General features: G+C 39.8%; 1 protein-coding gene across 4 annotated transcripts in view; it reads left to right on the forward strand.

Moving 5' to 3' along the window:
* zfhx3b (zinc finger homeobox 3b) overlaps positions 1 to 22,429 on the forward strand; it is a 339,235-nt gene that overhangs the window by 102,167 nt on the left and 214,639 nt on the right. For all 4 annotated transcript variants that reach the window (XM_054771463.1, XM_054771462.1, XM_054771464.1 and 1 more), the window contains one exon: positions 6,718 to 6,758. The gene's annotated coding sequence lies outside the window, so the exon portion shown is untranslated. The remainder of the gene's footprint in view (positions 1 to 6,717; positions 6,759 to 22,429) is intronic.

Below are 22,429 nucleotides of genomic sequence, written 5' to 3' on the forward strand. Positions count from 1 at the left end.
GTTTTCTCCGGGTTCTCCGGTTTCCTCCCACATTCCAAAAACATGCATGTTAGGTTAATTGGTGACTCTAAATTGTCCATAGGTATGAATGTGAGCGTGAATGATTGTTTGTTTATAAGTGCCCTGCGATTGGCTGGCGACCAGTGCAGGGTGTACCCCGCCTCTTGCCCGAAGTCAGCTGGGATAGGCTCCAGCATACTCCCGCAACCCTAGTGAGGATAAGCGGTATAGAAAATGAATGAATGGATAGATTATATGCCAAAAGACACAAAAGAATTAGCGATAATTTTAATGTAAACTTGCAATGTAAGTACCAGCAGTGGCTTTAAGGTAGTGCACTTAAAAGTAGGGGGAGCCACATATACGGACCGTATGGTTGCTTTAATTATATAGAAGTGGCCATATTTACTGTCCAATGTGGCTTCATCATTTAAATTTGAAATACGACATTTGGCACATTGAAAGTCATTTTCTTGAAAGGTCAAATTTGTTAATGTTGGTCAATTGTATTGGAAGCTATTTTTGTTCTAATAAAAGTGTGACGGTGATCTCAAGGCAATCATTGCACTCAAATAAAAGCAAGTGGTATGCGGGGTGAAAAAAAAAATTATACATCAGTTCTGACATGTTTGCCATAAAAAAACCATTAGCAGTTACCTACAATTTGAAGTGACAGTCTATCAATAATATTACTCTGAAAATGGGACAGGTTTGTTGCTGTCTTTAAATCATCAGAGACTCCATATTGCAGAAAAAGCAGGCAGGTATAGGAAATGCATTAAGGCTTGATGTTAATGGGTGTGGCGGGAGCTGTGGGACACCCAGGGGCACATCGCTCACATCTCACTGGGTCACACACTCCACACAGCCGCCTCTGACCAACCCCTCTCTTACAAGCACCACATCTAGCATTGCTCAACACAAACATTGCATTTACTTCTTTTAGCCTTTTTGGTATTTGCATCCACTCACTGGCCTCAGCAGTAGGTACACTTGCACAATTTGAGACCCAGTACAAGAACTGTTTAAAATGTTCCGCCTGCACAGTTTTAATAGGTATTCATTTGACATGTTTATCATGGTAGTAATATTATTAAATATGTATTTTATATATGTATGTTTACATCTGCAATATTAGACATATTGTAGTTCTACGTGTGTCAAAATATTAGAAAAATCTCTTACCAGGTTACCAGTTTCAAGATATACCACGGTGTAAAAAAGTGACGGTTTCAAAACCACTGAGTTTTTCCGTCATACCGTCCTGTGATATGATGTATTTCCACTCCATGGAAATACTCATGTGCTATGTTATTCCTCACAGTCGGAACTGGGCGTTGATGTGCTGAAACCATGAGCTATGTTGCCAGAAGTCGGACAACTTAACCGTCACAGGCTACAACACTTACGTTAGCTTCCTTGTTAGCATCAAGCGGCGCCGGTGTGACGAGACGTGTGCCTTCGTAGAGTTTTGCATCCCCTTGCGTGTGGATTTAGTGTGTATTTCACCTGGCTTTGCAGTTATCGAACAAAAACATAACACTATTTAAGAAGTACTTTTTTTGCTATGTTAACGTATATATCATAATAGTAAATGAAGAGAAATGCTAATGTAGCATTATTTAGTGAAAACATTCTACTCACCTGAAAGATACCTTGAAAAGGGATGCATATTTAGAAGATCTACTCTCAGTTCCAACAGGTGTCCTTGTTATACGCATACGTAGTCGCGCTAGGTGACAGAACCCGATGAAGGCACACGTGTCGCCATTACACTGGTACAACCGCGCTGTTTTCATCGTCATCGTTGGACATATTACTCAGGTCCAGGGTCACCAAATGTGGAGGTGTGACTCAGAACGAGACAGGAGTCGAGGATAAGTGGGATAAACCATTTACTCTCCACTGAACAACAAGCAACCACTTAACAACAGTTGCTAACAACAATCACATGACAAGGAAACAGAAGGGAAACTTGGCATATTGATCAAAACTCAGCAAATACATGATCGTCAAACTCCAAAACACACTAAGAAAATGTTTATGGTCTAAGAACTGCATTTTATTTATTATTTATTTAGAAATAATTCAGTTATTTGTTGTCATTTATACATACAGTACATACATACATACGTTCCACTTCCATCATGTTCATTGATATTGTTTAAATAAAGATATTTCAAAATAACACATTTTGGAGCTGTAATTATAATACCGTGAAACCGTGATATTTTTGCCCAAGGTTATCATACCGTCAAAATCTCATACCAGCCCAAGCCTAGCGCGTTCCATTTCTACACCACAATCACGTTAATATACAAATTAGGGTCCCAGTAGGTGCTTCCAGCAAGTACGTTCATACTATAAGCATCCTTTGAATATGTTTCCATTAAAAACATTAAACAAGGGAAAAAATTGTCAATGAAATTATATTAAAACGCCCCTGACCTCTCAATTCAAAATATTCCACCACAAATCTCCCCCAGCGAGCAATACATTCAAGTATTTTATTTGCAAACAGGCTCACTTTTAAATGTATGCAAACATCATGCAAATAAGCCCTCACATGTATATACAGCCCCATACGCACACACACTAATTTTAATTCACTAGCAATCCCTTCCTCCCAAGTGGGGCATTTGTCTACAATCAAACTAAGTGCTGCATATGAATGGACCTATTAATGGATGGGGCATGCAAACATAGCGCAGGGCACACTTCCTTTCTCCTACCATGTTGAATATGGAAGCACGTGGAGGCTTTACGATGCCCATCTGCTCGTCACACGTCGCCCCAACAGGCTGCCATTGTAGCAACAAGTGTGCGCACATTTCCACGCTTGCCAGTTCCTGTCACTTGGCAGCGTGCCTGCTAGACTGCCCGCCCCCTTATCAGAGAGAGACATGATTGTGCCAGGGGAGAGAGCTCAGGGAGTAGGCCCGGGAAGAGGGCAAGGAGGGGGATTTGATTTACATACTGCAGCTTAGGCAACACTCATCTGATTCTAAACAGCTCTGAAGCAATTAAGGGTCATTAGTCCTTTTGTTTTGTCTTGTGGCGCCATGTAACAGTGGCAGCATCTGGGGCACAGTGACCCCTGTGGGGATTGCCTGTGGGAATGTCGCCACTATACAGCGTGTAGCTCCCGCCCCCCCTTCCGCCTCTTTCATGGCTGCCACGCTGCCATTGACACAGCCTTTGCCTGCATGTAAACAAACACTCACCACCAGCCTGGCACTGCATGGGAAAGCACTTTGGCAAAGACCCAGCATTTGGAGTGTGCAGCTGCTTGTAGCACATGCCGGGTCACCAAACCCGGTCTGCTTATCCTAATTAACCTCATCAGCTTCTTTCAAATGAGATGCTTTGCCAATTGGCAGCATTCAATTAAACACTCAGTAGCATTGTGCAACACAGTGGTGGGTGTGCTTATTTAAATGTCTTTGAAGGGCATCCGAAAACACTACTTGAAGCAAATGTGCCTTTCACATACATAGATACATGCATGGACTTCATTTGTAGCTGTGCACCACAACGACAAGTTAGTGGAAAAGAAATCATTCTAACATCTTTCCTCATACTTTGAAGAGTGCATGTGATCACACAGGCACTGTAAATAAGATTTAATACAAGAGAATAACATTGCCTCAAGGACAATTGTGCATCTGTAATGAAGGCTGGGATGTATCCCGCAATATGTTTATGTCTGTACCTTTCATTGCCCGCGTAGCAAACGGCAGGATGTTCAGCACCCGTGTCTGTGTGGAAAGGCTTCAAAAGCAAAAAGACTCTCACAGGCATGGGATGGAATGTGAATGTTGTCCATTTGTGTGTCTGGAAGACCCTCCACACCCGGTATAGAAAAACACTTACTGTTAATGTAAATAGCAAGGCAGCATAAATCAGGTGCCTGTGTGCAGCCTGGGAGAATATCGTGTAATAGTTATTGCAAAATGAAGTGGCATTGGGATCAATATCCCACTATATCTCACTCTGGCGTAATGGCACCGAGGGAAACCGGAGGCCAAGGGAGTCCAGTCCCTCCACCCCACCGCTGGCCAATAAATCTGCCTGACCTACAGCCTGCTTATTAAAGTGCATACACAATTGGCAGCAGCCATCCTAAAATATAAGCTTACTTACTGACCTGGAGTCAGGGGAATGGATGCTTTTACCTTGTCTTAGGGCAAGGGTTAAAGACTGATTGAAGATTTAGCATACTTTTGCAAGACCTCATCGCATTGTACTATACAAAGTGAATTCTGTTAAGTTCTAGGTTTGAATGCTACTCCTATGGAGGATACTAGCAAGTACCAGATATAAGACAACCCTTAAAATAAGACCTCAATGCCTTTTAAGACAAAATTAACAGCAAAAAAGACTCAACTAATATGTTTAACACATTGAAATAGAGCAGAAGTACAATAAAACAGTGAGGCGCATTGTTCAGATATCCGCAAATCCTCATGTCAGTTTCCTGGAAGTGACCAATTTGTGCACTTCCCTTTCTGTGTGCATTTATAGAATGTCTTTCTCGGTGCGAATATTAATCTTTGTAATATCATATTTCAACACTTATTTGATGACCCTGCAAAATTGATCACCATTATCTTAAAATTAGCATCAAAATTGCTCCGCTGTGGTTTGCTTACACGCAAATCTATGACACACTTTTTCCAGCAGGCCTCTGTGTCACAGTTGTATCTCTCCAGGTCACTGGCATGTGTGAGTGACAGGAAGAAAAGCCCTGAATTGCAGTATGTGCTAAAGAAGGTTCTACTACTTCTTAAGTCAGAGTTCAAAGTGTGTCATACCATATGGGTGATGCGTACCATTGCTGGTAGCTCATTGTTAGGGTTGGGCATTGTTTGAATTTGAACGATTCAGATTCAGATTCAGATTCCTCGTTTTGATTCCGGTTCTAACGATTATTGATACCGATACTTTTAAGAGGCATGCTTGCACGGTTTAAATGAGGACGCTAACCAGAGTTCTTTTTGGATCCCCATGAATTTTTTTAATGACATGAACTTTTTTTATCGACTTCACAATGAATTTCTCACAGATCTATTTTCACAGGAGTACACATTTTCACACAGGATGTTTACTTTTAAAAAGTTAATGAAAAAAACAATTCTTGAGCTACCATGTTAACACTAGTTTGCTTTGCTGTCTCAATGTTGGTGTAAGCAATCTTTTATGACACCCTTATTTTGTGAGCACAAGTACACAGAATGTAGTGCAAAGAGCTCTTATTTTGAAGACCGGAAGTGTGTTGTGTGGGTTGAGAAGGTCTCTTTGACTTTTGCTAAAAGAGATCCACTGTGTGCATGAATAAACTTACATCTTGCATCCCGTCCTTTATTTACAGCGAACTTCCACGCAGCATCCTGAAACTCTTGGTTACATTACACGATTCTGACTGCTTAGAGGAAGTCTGACGTAGTGCGTCAAAGACATGGCACTGTGTTATTTCTACACCATGAATCTGGAAGTGCTTAATCATGTTGGTCGTGCACCCTCCTTTGCATGATATCATTGTGTTACAAACGTTACACTTAGCCGACCGCTCTTTTTTTTAATGAAGTTCAGCCAAACCTTGTAGCCGCTTCTTGGTGCACACAACTATTTCTTACGGTTGGCGGACTGGGCATCAAAACGAAGAATCTAAATTATAAAAAAATTGGAATGATCCCCAGAGATTCGGAATGTTAGTGCCGGTTCCCATCGATGCTTGAGACTCGATGCCCCACCCTGCTCATTATACTGCATTGTACATTTGATGAGTCACAATGACAAAGACAAACACAACATGGTGGTGGATGCAGTTATACTCCACAGTATCCACTAGTTTACTTTTATTCCTTAGACTCCAATATCCAATGTTTCCATTGTATGCTGGAAATTCTTCACCGGATTTGAAGTAATGTATTACTCAATGAAGAAATCTGCAATGACGTCTGCAATTATTTTATAACAAATATTAAAAAAAAGGAAATTATGTTCAAGGTCATGGTTTCAAGGTTTAAACATAGTCATTCAGACATTATTATGACTGCCTTGCTGGAACTGGTATATGAAGGAAGTGTCTGGTACAGTAAGTGTAGCTATGGAAGCTGGCAGTGAGGAGGAGATTTTGTCATCTATTTTCTTTGCTCTGATAGCAAAGTCCTAGTTTGAGGCACCTTGACCTGAATGACTAGAAGACTTTAGTTTGGGGAACAATGTGCTCGCTCCACTTTGGCCTGAGCTGTTGTAAATATATACTGTATTTCCAATGAGATGCAGAATCAAATCATATTCTAAAAGGGAGTAGTTTTGATTTTACATATTTTTGTGCCTTTTTTGTATTTCATACGTATTATTGCTGTCCTTTATCTGCCCTCAGGTTGCAATATAACTTTATAACAAACAGCAGGCAGCCCGCAGACAGAGTGGAGTGCAAAATAATAATATAATGATAACGGCTCTCAGTGATTTGCTTGATTATTCAGGTTTTATCCATACATAAGATTATGTTTCAAGCTAAGTTCAGCTTTGGGGCAAATATTATTGGCCAGTAAGGCGGATGTAGGCAAAAGGTTATGAATTGGAATGGTAGGAAACTACAATGAGCGGTGAGACCTGTGGTTCACTGTTTTTTTTTTCTTGCATACAGCCAAGGATGAGATTTAAGGCTGCATGTAGACAATGATGCACTTGTTTTATGTTTTGCAGGCGTACGACTGTGAAGGAAGTGTTCCTCTGCTTTACAGTCGGTAAGTGCTTCCTTAAAACTTGTTCTTTCATTCCTGTAGTTCACAACTTTTTGTAGAAAGTTTTCATTTTTTCCCTGCACAAAAGTTTGGCGACAATAAGGGTGAAAATAAATGTTTGAGATATAGCATACCGTAGGCTCCTGCTGACCCGTGACCCTTGTGAGGACAAACAGTATAAAAAAAATAAATGAATGAATATAGCCTACAGTAACTGGTGCACTTCTCCTAAAATCACAAAATTGTCTTTATTATGTATTATGTATTATGCATGCGTGGGCTAAATAAACAGAAAAACAGGAAGTGGATACGTGTATCTTTCACTAACGTAACTTTACTGCGGAAGTCAAATTTGCTGCAGTTAAGTATCCTTGAAATCCACTCAAAAAATGCCAATTTAACTTAAGTTACGTTCTGTCTTTGAATGCAAACCTTTATGGCTCATAATAATGTGTGATTCAAATGTTCTGCTACTATTAAAGAGATTAGCATTAGGCAAACATTTACACGCATGTGACAGCAGTTCATTGGCCAACGGCTGCCATGGCTACCACCAGACGGAACTCATGAACTCCCTCTGGTGGTAGCCATGGCAACGCATTATTGGATGAAGTTAAAACAGCTGTTTTTTTTATTTTAAACTCGGATTGGTACATGTCTTGTATATTTCCTAGCTGCCTTTTGAGTGTTGAGTTGCTGTGTGATGATTTTAGCGTTCTCTGTAGGATGAAACTGTGAGTCAGACTGTCATACTGAGTAATGACCTCCTGAGATTCCCAATGGGTTGATAAGCTTGTCATGAGTTTCCGTGTAGCTTGTGCTTGGCTCCTGCTAAAGAAAGAGGTACCGTTTCCTCACTGATTCGTGAGCGGCACAGTATTTCAACAATCAGTAGTAGTTCTGAAGTGTAGGAGATACAGTATCATGAGATTAGAAGATGGTCATAAATTAGCTGCACTGCTGTATAAGCCGCAGGGTTCAAAGTTGGAGAAAAAAGGAGCGGCTTGTACACCGGAAATTACAGTATATATATCAAAAACAGTGCATTAACGGCGGTAACTAATGAACTTTTTAGCGTAATTAGCGCAGCTGCATCATGTCAAGCCACACCCCTCTGTTATGACAACAGACGGAGGCACAGTGTAGCTCCACACACAGTCACACAAAGTCTGACGCTCTTTTATCATTTTAGTCTGACTTGAACACATCAACAGCAGTGCAATTCCAACACCATATACTGTATTTATCTCCAACTCATAAACACATCTCTAGTCCGCTCAGCAACAAGACTTTCTTATTGCCACGAGAAGGCCACGAGATGCATTCACGGACACTCCGAACATCACAACAAGGTCTATATTTTATGTTTATGTCTTAATCCTAGTTTAACTGGTGTCTTTGAATACAACCCCTCCTGAGATCCCCCAGGACACCATCCGTAGTCTCATTAGGAGCATGCCCCGACGTTGTCAGGCATGCGTACAAGCACGTGGGGGCCACACAAACTACTGAGAATCATTTTGAGTTGCTACAATGACATTTTGGCAAAATGGACCAGTGTGCTGCATCATTTTTTCACTTTCATTTTTGGGGTGTCTTTGATTTGCCCCCTCTATAGGGTGATCATTTTCATTTCTATCAAATGATGTGGCATCATTTTGTTACTAATACATCACCTACTTATTATCAGGAAAGATATTCAAGATCATTTTTCCCACAGTTTAGATCTGATGTGTTTTCAAAGTGTTCCTCTAATTTTTTTGAGCAGTTATACCGATCGATCGGCCACCGATCAGTATTGGCCAATTTCCGTACAACATCACGTGATCGGATCACAAACGCCTGTAGCTCGTACTCTTGCAGTCCGCAGCAAGCCCTGCGTGCAGTGTAGTGTCTTGCGCTAACGTCTCCTCCCACTTGGCTTCACGGTACACAGGTGTGCCAAAACAAAACCTGTCATGTCGAGCGGAACTTAACTGTCAACACATGCCACGAGAACTATCTTGCGGGGGTAGCACGTTAAAAAAACTTTAATTTAATATTGCATTTGAAGAACAAACACTTGACGGAGTCAAACGGCAGCTAACGCAACCATGCAGACAACACTCGCCCGTATGTGTGTGACAGTCAGAAGGCTAAGCAAATAATCCGAAAAATAATTAAAATCATTGGACGAGATGACCAGCCTTTCACAGCGGTAGAAGACATCGGGTTCGCCGAGTGCTCTCTCATTTAGAGCGCCACCAATGTACTCTCACATCCAAAGTCTCCTAAAAGAAAAAAGTAAGTTCCACAAGTGATTTATGTTCTCTTGAAAAAGTAAGTAAAGTAAGTTTTTGTCTATATTAAGGTGATTTAATGGTTATTTTTTTCATACCATATAGCCAACAGCAGGGGTGCAGCCACAAATTCTTGGTCCCATGAAAAAAATCACGTTGCTTCCCCCCAATTATTAATTACTAATTTTATTAGTAATTAGCTATTTTTTTGGGCCACCTGGCAGTCAAGGGGCCTTGGAATTGTCCTGATTTTTCCCTTTTATACGGCACCCCTGGCCAATAGCACTCATCATAAATAAATTGAAAAATGTATAATCCATGTGATTGGTATCGGTATCAGCCGATTTCAGTCTTGGATGATCCGGATCGGAATCGGCAGCATAAAACCCTGATCGGACCAACCCTGATATACAGTATCCATATATATAATGGTGTGAAAAAGTGTTTGCCCCCTTCCTGAATTTTTTTTTTTGCATGTTTGTCACACTTAAATGTTTCAGATCATCCAAAAAATGTAATATTAGTCAATGACAACACAACTGAACACAAAATGAGCAGAGAGCATTATCAACATATTGTAGAAGTACACATTACAGATGAGTGGAAACATCCAACACAACCTGTTACCACAGGTGTTCATCTTAACATAAGCCGATGTATGTAAATGACATGTAAATGTGCCACCCAGACTGACCCCTTAGCCTCCATGTCAATTTGTGAGCAGTTTCTCACCAATCATCCTCTCCTAAATGAGTTGACAATAGAGCCATGTATTGATCTGGTCAGGATTCAGGGAGAAGGGTCAAGAGCATGACTCACGCACACATCTGCATAATGTCTGCAGGTACAATCTAGCATTAGCATCACTGATACTTTATTCTGTCTACCACCTGTATGTGCCAGCTTGATATATACAGTAGATACACTTAGACAGATGGAGATGCTTTAGTAAATTACTAAAGCCAAGCTAGTCCAAATTGACATTAATTTACTGACCTGTGAAAACTTTGTTCCAGGAAATCACAACTGTTTCTTGATAGAACAGGGGTGTGCAAAGTTCGGCCAGGGAGCCATTTACGGCCCACGGTCTTTATTGGTCCTCTGCACATTCTAAAAAGATGATTAAACAATAAAATAAAGAAACAACAGCAAAAATGAAAAAAACAGCAGTAATTTTAGAGGAATAAATATGAAATATTAAGAGAGTAAAGTCATAATTTGAAGAGAAAAAATGTTGAAATACAATCACCCGTCATGTATCACAGTCAATTGGTTCCTGACCCGAGCACGATAAGTGAATTTCCACGAAGTAAGATTCAATATTAATAAATATTTTTATAGTTAGAGCATAGAACACCTGTTTATGACTCTCTAAATACAGTTTTTAACATTATTAAAGCCCTGCAGACATGAAATAACACCCCTATTACACTCCCATCACTCTGTTTATTATTCTTTGGCTACGGGATCACTGCTGGGACATAAGAAATAGCGTCAGCTAGCATACCAAGCCACTGAGCTTACTTAAGTGTTTCAAACGGAGTGGGGAAGAAGGACAAAGTAAGAAGCCAGAAACTTACCAATTCCACACAGAATGGGAGGAGAACTTTTCTTTACTCTAAGTTTGGACACTCCTCCTTTAGAATCGAGTATGTTTACATCGCAAAAATAGTCAGCTGTGACTATTTTTATGACAATATGCAGTGTTTTCAGGAAAGCGTCTCCACCACTTGTATGGTATCTGTTGTGACAGGACTTGAGATTTCATTGCATTACTTTTTATGCATTGTTAATGTTTAAAAATAGTTAACTTTTCATATGTTTTTCTAGTAAACATGCATTAACACAAGAGGCTATGTGTACATAGGTTGTGGATATATCTGAAAAGAACTCACAAAAAAGAGCCAAGAACCTCTGCATCTGGCCAAGAAAGGGAGAATGCAGGGAAATTCCATTTCAAAATTCTAGTTCACCTTTTTGCATACTGAAACTTCCCCATGTCTCTCTCTCTCTTTCTGATTCTTTTGGAATGACCACTGAGAGAGCAACATCTGGAAGGAGCAGCAGTTTTCATTCCCAGTGGGTTTTTTTGGTAGAGATCCTGGCCCCAGATAATCCGTCTCTTTCCTCATTAAAGGAGCTGAATAAACATGGGCCTCTTCCAGTTGTTCCTATGAATTTCCTCACCAGGCGTCAGGAGACCTAAGCAGGGGCTACCGGATCAAAGCTGCTGGCAGCCCCTAGTTGCACCCAGAGTGAGAATGTGTTCCGGGGTTGGGCCCATTACCTCTTTCCCTGAGAGCCTCAGAGGCCACGGGTCACACAGGCAGTCAGCTCACTGGCCTGAGATCAGCCGAGGAGGAGGGGAAAGGAAAGTAAGTAATTGGAAAAGAAACAAGGAGAAGGAGAAAATATGATTAGGGGAGCGGAAAGAAGACCTGTGCATGGATGTTATGACCAGGTTTGGGCATGGAGTCTCGAAAAATCGATGGGAACCGGGACTAACATTCCGATTCTCCCGGTATTGTTCGCCAACCGGAAGAAATAGCCGCGAACACCAATGAAGAAGATGCCAGCGAGCACCAGCGAAGAAGAAGCAGCTAAAATATTTGGCTTAAAAATAGCGGTTGGCTCTGTGCAAATTTGCAACACAATGATATCATTCAAAGGAGGGTGCACGATCAATATGATTTTGATACCAAAGACGTAGTTATACGTTTTGTAAACCCGAGCGCCTGATCCCAACAACGTATTCATACTTTTACGTTTTTGCGCAAGAGGCTAAATGAGATGATGATGCAATGCCTCACCGATGGATTAGTCTTGAGAGCCATTTTAATGCCATAAAAATGGCCACGAGGCGGCAGAATTGCATTTGATAAGCGCTCAGCAGAGATCATGAGGGGAAGGACAGACAGGAAGAGGAAGCCCTTCCATCATGGCAGCTGTTACATTGCGTACCATATGAAAAAAATTTCCGCATTTGTAGCAGACTCGTGATGGCATCAGATTTGAAGAACACACACCAAGTCAGGATCTGAACATTTATTTCTGCGGAACAATGGCAAGGAAGGTACACTATTAGCAGGCACACACAGCAGCATTCCATGACCTCAGCTGCTGAAACGTCTACGTTACGCTTTTTTCCCTGTGTGCGTCGCTATAAAGAGTCCCCCTTGCAACAGCACCCGGAACGAAAATAATGATTCACCAAAAATGTAAATGCAGGTTTTGAGAATGTTCACAATAAAAAACCACAGCATTATAAATAAACAATTGCACTCAGCTACACATTGTAGGGAAATTTTTATGCATGCACACGCACACACACACGAGCATGCACACACACGCACACACATGCACACATATCGCTCGGTTCCAACTTACATAATTCTAAATGTGAAAATTGTTAATAGTTCATGGTGCTTTGTTTTTGTGTAGTTTATGTTGTGGTATAGTGTTATGCTGAGCTGTCACAAAAGCACAAAATATGTGTCAAAGTGAAAGTTATGCTTGAAATGTATCACAAAAAGCTCGTTTTCTCCCTTTTCTACTCAGCAACTGATATTTTCCAGAACCTTACCTATGTTCTCCTGCTGAATACTAAAGAAGGGAAAAATGTAGAAACAAACTTTTTTTCTGATGAAAGACGGGAGTGTAATCTTTCTTTTGGTAGGTTCAATGTTTATATAGCCATAGAACACAATGTTCTGTGTGCCTTGAGAATCAGTCAAAATTGTCTAAAATGGCCGGTACTGAAGTGGTTGTCTTGTGAAAAATGACTGGGATCGAATGACATACACGGTGTAGAAATAACACAGTACCTTGTTTTTGGTGCGCTACGTCGGACTTCCTCTAAGTAGTCAGAATCAGGGAAGTCAAACAATGAATGACGTCCGTCTCATGCCAGTGGAACCGAGGGTTTCAGGAAGCTAGCTGATGTGGAAGTTGGGTGTAAATAAAGCATGGAAGCTACAGCTAGGCAAGTTTATTCATTTGCACAGTAAGTCTCAACTGTCGCAACAGTCAAGGGGTCTTCTCAACTCACACAGCACATTTCCGGCCTTCACAATAAGAGCTCTTTGGGCTATATCCTTAACTGTGTTAAAAAATAAGGATGTCAAAAAAATGGCTTACATCAACAAAGTATACCGCTTTTCAAAAGTAAACCTCTTTTGTGAAAGTGTACTTCTGTAAAAAGAAACTTCAACATTTATATTCAAGTTGAATGGTTTTGATATTTTTATACTCATTGAAGAAATTCATAGTAAAGTTGATAAAAGTTCATATCATTAAACCATTCATGGAGAAGTTCAGACATTTCATCCAAAAAGAACTCTGCTTAGCGCCCTCATTTAAACAATGCAAACTTTTATGACCCTGCCTCGTAAAAGCATCAGAATTGCGAATTGTTAGGAAACTAAATCGAAACGAGGAATCGGAATCGAAATCGCAACCGGTATTGTTCAAATTCAGACGATGCCCAACCCTAGTTATGACAGTCTCATAGTAACAGCTTTTTATACATTTTATTATTATTATTCATTTGAGGTTTAATACCATTTAGCCAAGGTTCTGTAAAAATGATTTCCTGAAGCGGAAGTATGTCTTTGGAGGACAGTCAATGGAGATACTCAGTAAAAACACAACATTATAAAACATGTTTTCATTGATTGTTTAACTGAAATTGAGCGTTTGAAAGGTACACACGATGAAATCATTGTGGATTTATCTGGTTGTCACTGGATAAGAAAGGATTAAGGCCATCTTAAGGTAACAGCAAATTGTTGCATCAGACTGACCTCCTCCAGCTAAGGCTGATTCATCTTCTGAGCCTCGGCTGTTCATCTGGCCTCCTTTTGAACATAAATACAATTCACTTTTGAGGAATAAATTCTAATGTCGTGCACATTTGTTAAAACCATGACAAGAAAGCCTATGAGAAATACCAGCGTAAACTACTGTGTTGTCTTGATGCTTGTGTAACATCATTTTACCTTTTTGGACTGATGGTAATCATTAAGAGCAGAACCATATTGAACATCCGTCCATTTTCTATGCCGCTTATCCTCACTAGGGTTGCGGGGGTATGCTGGAGCCTATCCCAGCTGACTTAGGGCGAGCCGCGGTGGATACACCTTGGACTGGTTGCCAGCCAATCGCAGGGCACATATAGACAAACAATCAATTACATTCACATTCATACCTATGGACAATTTAGTGTCGCCAATTAACCTAACATGCATGTTTTTGGAATGTGGGAGGAAACAAGAGTACCCGCAGAAAACCCACGCACGCACGGGAGAACATGCAAACTCCAGAGATGCACAAGCGGAGAGTCGAAGCCAGGTCTTCCCGATCTTACTGTGTGGCCAACATGCTCCATATTGAGCAGCTTTTTATATTTGCTATCCAGCAAGTGCAACTCTTTAAGGGTTACCTTTATCACCATAGTTTGACGCAAAGCCTCTGAAAGAGTGTCTCTATTTGACAAGTTGGCAATGAGAATGGATTACACACATACACACGCACGCACGCGCACACACACCAAATATTAAATGGCCAATGTAATTAACTTATCTGGCTTGTAGCATGATAGGTAGGGATGTGCTTGGAAATGACCATCGTGTTTGTGGGATTGTAAATGTCCACTCTGTGTGTGTGTGTGTGTGTGTATAAATGGCCCTGTGGTCGTCATCAGCCTCCCATCAGCCCCTCTATTAGTTACTGAGCTGTGGGTCTGTGCTGGGAGCCCACCTGCCCTGAATACAGATTAGGTGAGGAGAGTATGAGCTGCAAACACAATGAAGACAAACACACACTCATAAATGATAAAATGAATATAGTGTTTACTTGCACATGCAATTACTTAATTTATTACTAACTCCAAAACAGGATAATTGGCTTGTGTACACCTTAATGATGGAGATGCTGCATAAGAGACATAAAACAATAGTGAAGCCATTGAAAATATTTCCTCCGGCTGTGAAAAGCACACAGACCTACGAGTACTTCATCTGGTGGCTGGCGGCACATCATAGCTTACACACTCTGAAATAACGTCACACACTGCAGAGTACACACAGCACAAAAGCAAACACGGTTGCCTACTTCGCTTGTCCTTCTGGAGCTTTAGCCCCACACACTCGTGACGGGAAATCTGCAGGCAGTCATTAAAGCGAGCCGAGCAAACACACCGGCGCCATGCTCATGCACACACACTGTTTTCACCACTGTTGTCTTGATGCATGTGTGCACTGACAAGCATGGAGACACAATGATAAAATGCATCTGAAACAATACTTATATACAAGGAACAGTGGTTAGGTTTACATGATCACTAATAACTTCAGTATTGGTCCGTATCCTAAATAAAAATAGATTTTATTATGGTACTAGAGAGAATATTCTATTTGGCATTGAAAATGTCTCCTAAACCAATAGGATAAGATGTTTTTCCATTTGTTGCTATCCAATTTCAGTCATGATTAAGACATTCTCTTGCTAAATCAAGTCATTAAACACCAAAAGAAAATAAAAGCAAGACCATTAATGTCAGAGTGCTAGACATTTATAAATATTTTATTTTTAATGGGAAATTATAGCTTTTTTTCATAATAAATAGCTGGAACAATAAATAAATGTAATGCAGTGTAGATACTTTATATAAAATTGGATGAATCAAATGAATGAATACACAAATAAGTATTTAATTTATCACCAAAAATCTTGAAAAGTGATCTTGAAAGGGCTATAGAGTCATCATCACCATTGAAAAGGTGTACAAACATAGAATCCTGCCACAGAATGCTGCAAAACGTAAATTAAATTCAGTGTATGCATAGACAGTTTTTTTTTTTTGATAAACTGAAGCACTGTTTGAAAACATGCGGCTTTCTTATTCCTAATATTGTCGCAACTGGTGTGATAGCACAGTGTGCTAACTACAGTTATCGTACGGTGAGAAGATTTAGAACAGTGCAGGTCATAGAGGTTGGCTAAATAGGAAAGGGTGCATGATGAGTTGTGGTGTGTCCCCTCTGACAGTGCAATGGGGCCCATGGGAGACCTGGGTCAGGGTGTCTCCCAACCATTCCCCACCCCGCTCCCTTTAACATTACTTTGCCATTTTAAGTCACCTAGTTTCTGTTTCCTCCAATAAAAGCTAATAAGCCTTTCTGTCGGAAATCACGGACACTCGTGAGTGCTGGAGCTGGGGCCCGCCTGAATGGCGTGTAATTGCGGTCCACAAGTCCCCTTTTAGTTTATTTTTTTGCAGTGTTTTTTGGATTGACTGCCCCCCTACTGCCAACCCCCAAGTCCTTTTGGTCCTGTGCGCTTTGCGGCTGATTGCCTGCGGCGCATGCCCCACACTCAGTAATCAGACAGGCGCTAAAGAAGGGAGCAAAACAGCAACTCAAGGACCTTTTATAATTGGGAGGGATTTGGGGGGCAGTTGGACTTTACATTTGGTACCAGAAAAGGTTGCGATCGTGTTTGGGCTGAAGAAGGGTGGTCGCGGCAACAAAGGTGGCAAAAGGCTCCATGTTATTCATTGTGGTGCAGCTACAGTATGAGTAGTCTGCTTGTATTTCCCTCTCGTCCCTGTCATTTGTCATGTGATGCCATTATTTTGCATGCCAAAATCAAACACATATTAAAAACCACCTGCTTTTAGGACCAGAGTGACAGACTTGACTGTATTGCCCCTTTATGCATCTGAATCACACTGATAGTATGTCTTTTTTCTCCAAATATGTCAGCCACGTGTGTTGATTTTTATTGTTGTGCAAAATGATTTAATCCCTATTAAGGGCTCATTTGTCCCATTGAGTTTTAAATCTCTCTTCTTGCTGACATTTTGTTTGATTTTCTGCATTATGTTGGGTACCATAGAGAAGGTTCATAGAAAGCCACTGAATGGTCGAAATTATTTGTAATCATGTGTTACCGCTGTAGATGGAGAGATCTCACAAAACCTCTGACGTGAGCAAAATTCACCGATTTCCAACGATGAGAAATTGCTTTTCACCCTGCATTATGTGGGGCATCTGCAATGTTGTGATAAAAAATAATATTTTTTTTCATCATGCAGCGGCCTTATTTTTACTCTATAATGCAGACAAAAATTATATTAATTTACTTGATTTGGGACACAAGCTGTCATCCACTAAAGGAACTTTATCTAAATTCCGAGGTGTTTCTAATGTGTATGGTATCATACATTTTATAACTAACACCTCTATGACTGTCATTGTTACCCTTTTAAAGGCAGAACCTTTGATATAGGTCTTATATAGGAACTGGTGTACAGGTGCAGCCCATCACTAATTGATTTTTCTGCTTAAAATGGGCCACACTGTTTCTTTTTAATATGTATGCAAATTATTTATATTATAAATATACCCCAGTAGATAGATGAGGCCTGTGAGAGTGGGCAAGGGATTTGGTTAGCACAAATGGAGCAAAAATTATACTAGTAAAAACAAACTAGAGGCTAATAAATTGCTTAGTTTTTAATTACATGGTGAAAACTATTAGGAGTTACTGTAGGGGAAAGGAAACAAACTCATCCCCAAAGACACTCTCAGTGGGTCCTCCTCAAGTTCCACAGGCCACAGTCCAGCCTTGGTTAAAGTACAAACTTGTTTCCTTCTCAGGGCATTGCATTGCATTTCTGTTTTACATGCAGTCTTGGTTATGCGTGTGTTTTTTGCAATTGTGTCCTCGTAAGTAAATCTCAAATAGTAGTTGTATCTAGAAACACAACACATACATTCAGTACAGCTGAACACCACTATATATTAGGGCCCGACCGATATGGAATGGACCAATACTGATTCTAATATAAGACAATAAAAAATTCCAATAACTGATATTTTGGCTGACTAAATTTCACTAAATTTACATCTGCAAAAAAAGACTAAATAGTGTCTTTTGATTACTTAAATATAGTCCAAACACTTGTTACAAAGCTATAAATTGAAGGTAGAACACTTCAAATACTTTTATTATAAGAAATAGTGTGGAACAAACAGCATATGAACAATTTCAACATTAAATAAATCAAAACTGTGATGTGAAAACGTGCAGTAAACCTCCAGGAAATAAAATAATCAAGCAAAGTCTCTATGAATTAAGACGTTTGTCTCCTCAGTACCAGAATTGTCTTTATTAGTGCCAATTTAACAAAGTATAGGCTATAGTGCAAAAAGTACAACTTTTTTTAGTATACTTCGGCCAGGCCACATCATTCATTTTTCAGAAAAAAAAACATATTACCTGCATCTTATTAGAAAAATTTGTGTTAACATTGGCGTCAATTGCCAGTTATTATACCGATTATAATGATAATAATTGCTTGATTAAATTGTCCGGACAACTAATCAGTCGAGCCCTACTATAAATCCTTCATCTGTTCACATTTCTACCAAAGCATTAAGAAATAACAATACTGATTTAACTAATTAAAGTAAAATAATGAAAAATGTATTTTCAATTTGCCCATCACCCATAATCTTTATGTGAGACATAAACACACGTCTTTCTGTTTTCTGTGCGATCTAAAGATATAAAAACAGCTAAAAAGAAGCAGGTAATTAATGCACGTAATGGGACACACCTATTCCGCCGAGAAAGCTCGCTATTAAAACACCAACCACCTCCAACAACGTTTTATGGTTTTATATACATGCCGTAACCATGTGGTAACAGGCGCATTCATGATAACAGGTAATACTTACAGTATTTTACCCTATTTTGGTCATTTTAAGCATTACCGGAACTTCCTTCCTGGGCGCGTTGATTTCACATAGCAACATAGACACGAACGCTACACCTACCATTAACTTTCCAAACCCAAAAACAAAAAGACAGCAGCAGTATGTAGCCTTACCTTTCAGCAGTGGCCTGAGGCATAGCGAGCAAGGCTGACGCGCTGAGGGGTCACTACGCCAGTAAAGTAATTCTTCTGCGTACCATTGTTAATAACAATGTTGCTGTAGCTTGGTTAATATGCAGGCCACTTTGCGTAAATGGCGGTTGGCGGTTTTTGGAGGTAAAATAGGTGTCTCCCATTACGTACAGTCTTAGCTACCTGTTTTTAGCTGTTTTTATATGTTGAGAACGCACAGAAAAGAGAAGTACGTGTGTTCATGCTCATATAAGGATTGCGGATGATGAGCAAAATTCCTAAAAAGTGCCGTTTTCCTTTAAGTCAGAGTTCAGTGCAGATCAGTAAGCTAGAATTTTGACCGTCACTGTGGTATTTTACTGTCTGACTTCCTTAAAAAGAACTCCTGAAAAGCAGTCATGCGTGTCTATATGAACACATATTCTCACATTTTATTGCATATATTTGTATTTGCTCTGCTGACCTGTAAATCTCTTGTAGTTGATCATTGTTTTATGCAAATATTTTTTGGAATACTGTATATTAACATAGGAGCAAAATTCTAGTGTTGATAATTCAACACGTTTCATTCTGTCAAGAGAAAATAAGAAAAACAAGATGCCTACCCATTGCAGTTATAGCATAAACCGTATTTGTACATTACAAGAAATCAATGTAACAACCTGCCTAAAAGATGTTATGTGTCTATAAACTAGTTAGTTAGATTTGTGGGACCATCTCAGTTTGGCTCTATGCATGCAGGGTAATGAACTTGACCTGAAACGCAGAAAGATTGCATTGTGGGTAGCTCCTCTTGATGAGCCAATCAATAATTATTAAAGAGCATGTATTTCCGAGATCAGAGCACTAATGAGAGACACTGAGGTGATAGACGCTGCCACAAAAAGCAAGACAACCACTTGACCAGCGCAATAACATTATTTTGCCAAGACCCTAATCTAAGTCATTAACCTCAAAACAACATCAATTACAATATATAGTGCGGAATATATGCAATGCAAAACTATCTCACATTCTCTACTCATCTCTTAAAATGGGAAAATGGTCAAATTCTGTAATTAAGTCAAATTTGTTCAATAGCACTTGTAAGGTGTAAGGTACTGCAGGGAGGTTCGAGGGTCCTTGCTCCATGTTTTCATCAGTTTGGGGTTCCTTAGCCTGAAAAACGTTGACAAATTGTATATTAATAATATTATGTAATGTCACATTATAATATTAGCAGGTATTTCTTAGGGTTGTCAGAAATAGCGTGTTAATGGCGGTGACTAATGTATTAATGTAATGAATTATTTCAGTTGTTTTTTTTGGTAATTAATGCAAGCGCTTCATGGCAAGCCACATCTCTCTGTTATGATGGTGGACAGAGGCACAGTGTAGCGTCCTCACAGACTCACACAGAGTCTGACGCTCTTTTATAACTTTATTTTGAAGTGAACACATGAACAGCGGTGCAATTCCAACACCATATACTGTATGTACTGTATCTCCGACTAGCAAACACGTCTCTCCATTCGCTTCCTTCTCACCATGCTGTTGCGGGGTGCATTCACAATCACTCTGAACTTCGAACATCACAGTATCAAACATCTTATATATATACAGTATATATGTGTGAGTGTGTGTGCGTGTGTGTAAAAAAAATTGTAATCATTTTACAGCCTTGGGAATTTTATTTTGTTCAAATTCCAGCCAAAAGTTAAGAATGATGCTGACGCGTCACTGCTGAAACACCCTCCGTAAACATGGTGGAAATGCAAGCCGCAAAGGTTGAATGAGTGCTGAAGAAGCCTTTTGGATGAAAGGTGAAATGTATTGAACAAACAAGAAGAGTCCAGGTGCCTGGTGGATTAACATGGCCTGGATGGCTGACAATCTACACAGACACATGGTGGACATGCCATCAATCTTCCAAAAATATACCAGCGTATATTTTGCAAAGTAAATCATTTATTCTTCAATGATTTAAAAGTAGTCAGGGGATTTATACATTTTTAAATAAGATATGTGACTAAAATCATAAGCACCATAATTCCAAAATACTGTGTTTTTCCTCCTCATTAAAGTGTGGATATTTTGGAAAATGCCTTTAATGTGAAAGTCTTTTACTCAGACTTAAATGTTCAAGCAGCACAAAAAAGTATGAGGCAAGGCCTCATACTTGCACACCCCTGTATACTGCAGATAAAATGCCTAAAATTGTGTTATTAAGGTTAATGCTGTGTTCTGTAAATGTCAAAAAATGCTCACATCCATTCTGTCTTTAGGCAACTTTGCATTCAATTTGAATGCTCTTGGCCTACATCCCAACATTCCGCAATCGTTTTTTTAAAACGTAGTATAAGATATGACTTTTTAAAAATAACACATGCTGCTTAAACGCATTGTCAGCCATTGTGTACTAGTTATTCCAATTTTGTGACAAGAAAAAATTTGCCAAAAAGATGTTGAAAGAATTCATGCAAAACGCTGGAACTCAACAATTCAGCTGAATTTGACTGTTTTTTTTTTTTCTTGTACTGGTTATTCCAATCCTGTGTTTTGTTTTTTTTGCTTATTATAAATATCATGTTGCGTCTCATTTTAAAGGCACGCAAAGAGTTATTGTTATTTTCATGATTCTCTTCGAAAAAACACCTAAACGTAAATAGTTTACGATAAATCCAAGTTGGATGTTGATAGATTAACCCACCTCCCATTTGTTCTGTCTGAGTGTTGCTGTTTTTTGTGTTTCATTTTCAGAAAAAAAACGGTATGTTTATGTGCACATTTCCTTAATTGCATTAAGAGGATGACGCACTTTCTTACTCTGTTTAAGCTCACTTTAATTGCCTCTGAATGGTGCACTGGGGAAGCGGGGACTGAAGGCACAATGTGGACATGCAATTAGCTATTTTTCATAAGCTGCTTTGGGGGGAAGGAAAAGCGAGCAAGGGCTCCAATTCATGGAGGAATTTGGAACGCGAGGCAACAAATGCTATTTTGTGTTGGCATCTTGATGGACTGACATTTTATTCATTAAAGAGTCAGACATTTGGGGAAAGCAAGACAGAGAGAAGTGGTCAAAGGGAGCGAGTAGCTGTGATAAAAAGGCGTAGACACCAGCAAGATAGAGGTGAGGTGCAAATAAGAAATGAAGACAGAGGGAGTGAGCCAAGAGTGATTGAGGGAGATCACACCGAGACGCATGTGTGTGCGAGCCCTGGCAAAATGTCACTTTAGTTGTGAAAGAGTGCCGCGGTGATGACAATACGTCTCCAGGAACCATCCGGCATGTGCTGGATCTGGGAATTGCACCCATTTTACATATTTCACCCAAAGTGACATATCAAGTGGAACACATGCAGGATGCTGCCAGGAGTAGGACTGTTGGAAAAATAATACCAACGCTCCTTCATTTGCGTCTGTCGTAAAAAGGACCGTTTTATCGTTTTCCAACATAAACGTTTTCACATTCCTTCCCTGATCGTAATAATGGCTCTGCA

The sequence above is a fragment of the Dunckerocampus dactyliophorus genome, chromosome 3 (genome assembly GCF_027744805.1).
Source record: "Dunckerocampus dactyliophorus isolate RoL2022-P2 chromosome 3, RoL_Ddac_1.1, whole genome shotgun sequence".
Lineage (NCBI taxonomy): Eukaryota > Metazoa > Chordata > Actinopteri > Syngnathiformes > Syngnathidae > Dunckerocampus > Dunckerocampus dactyliophorus.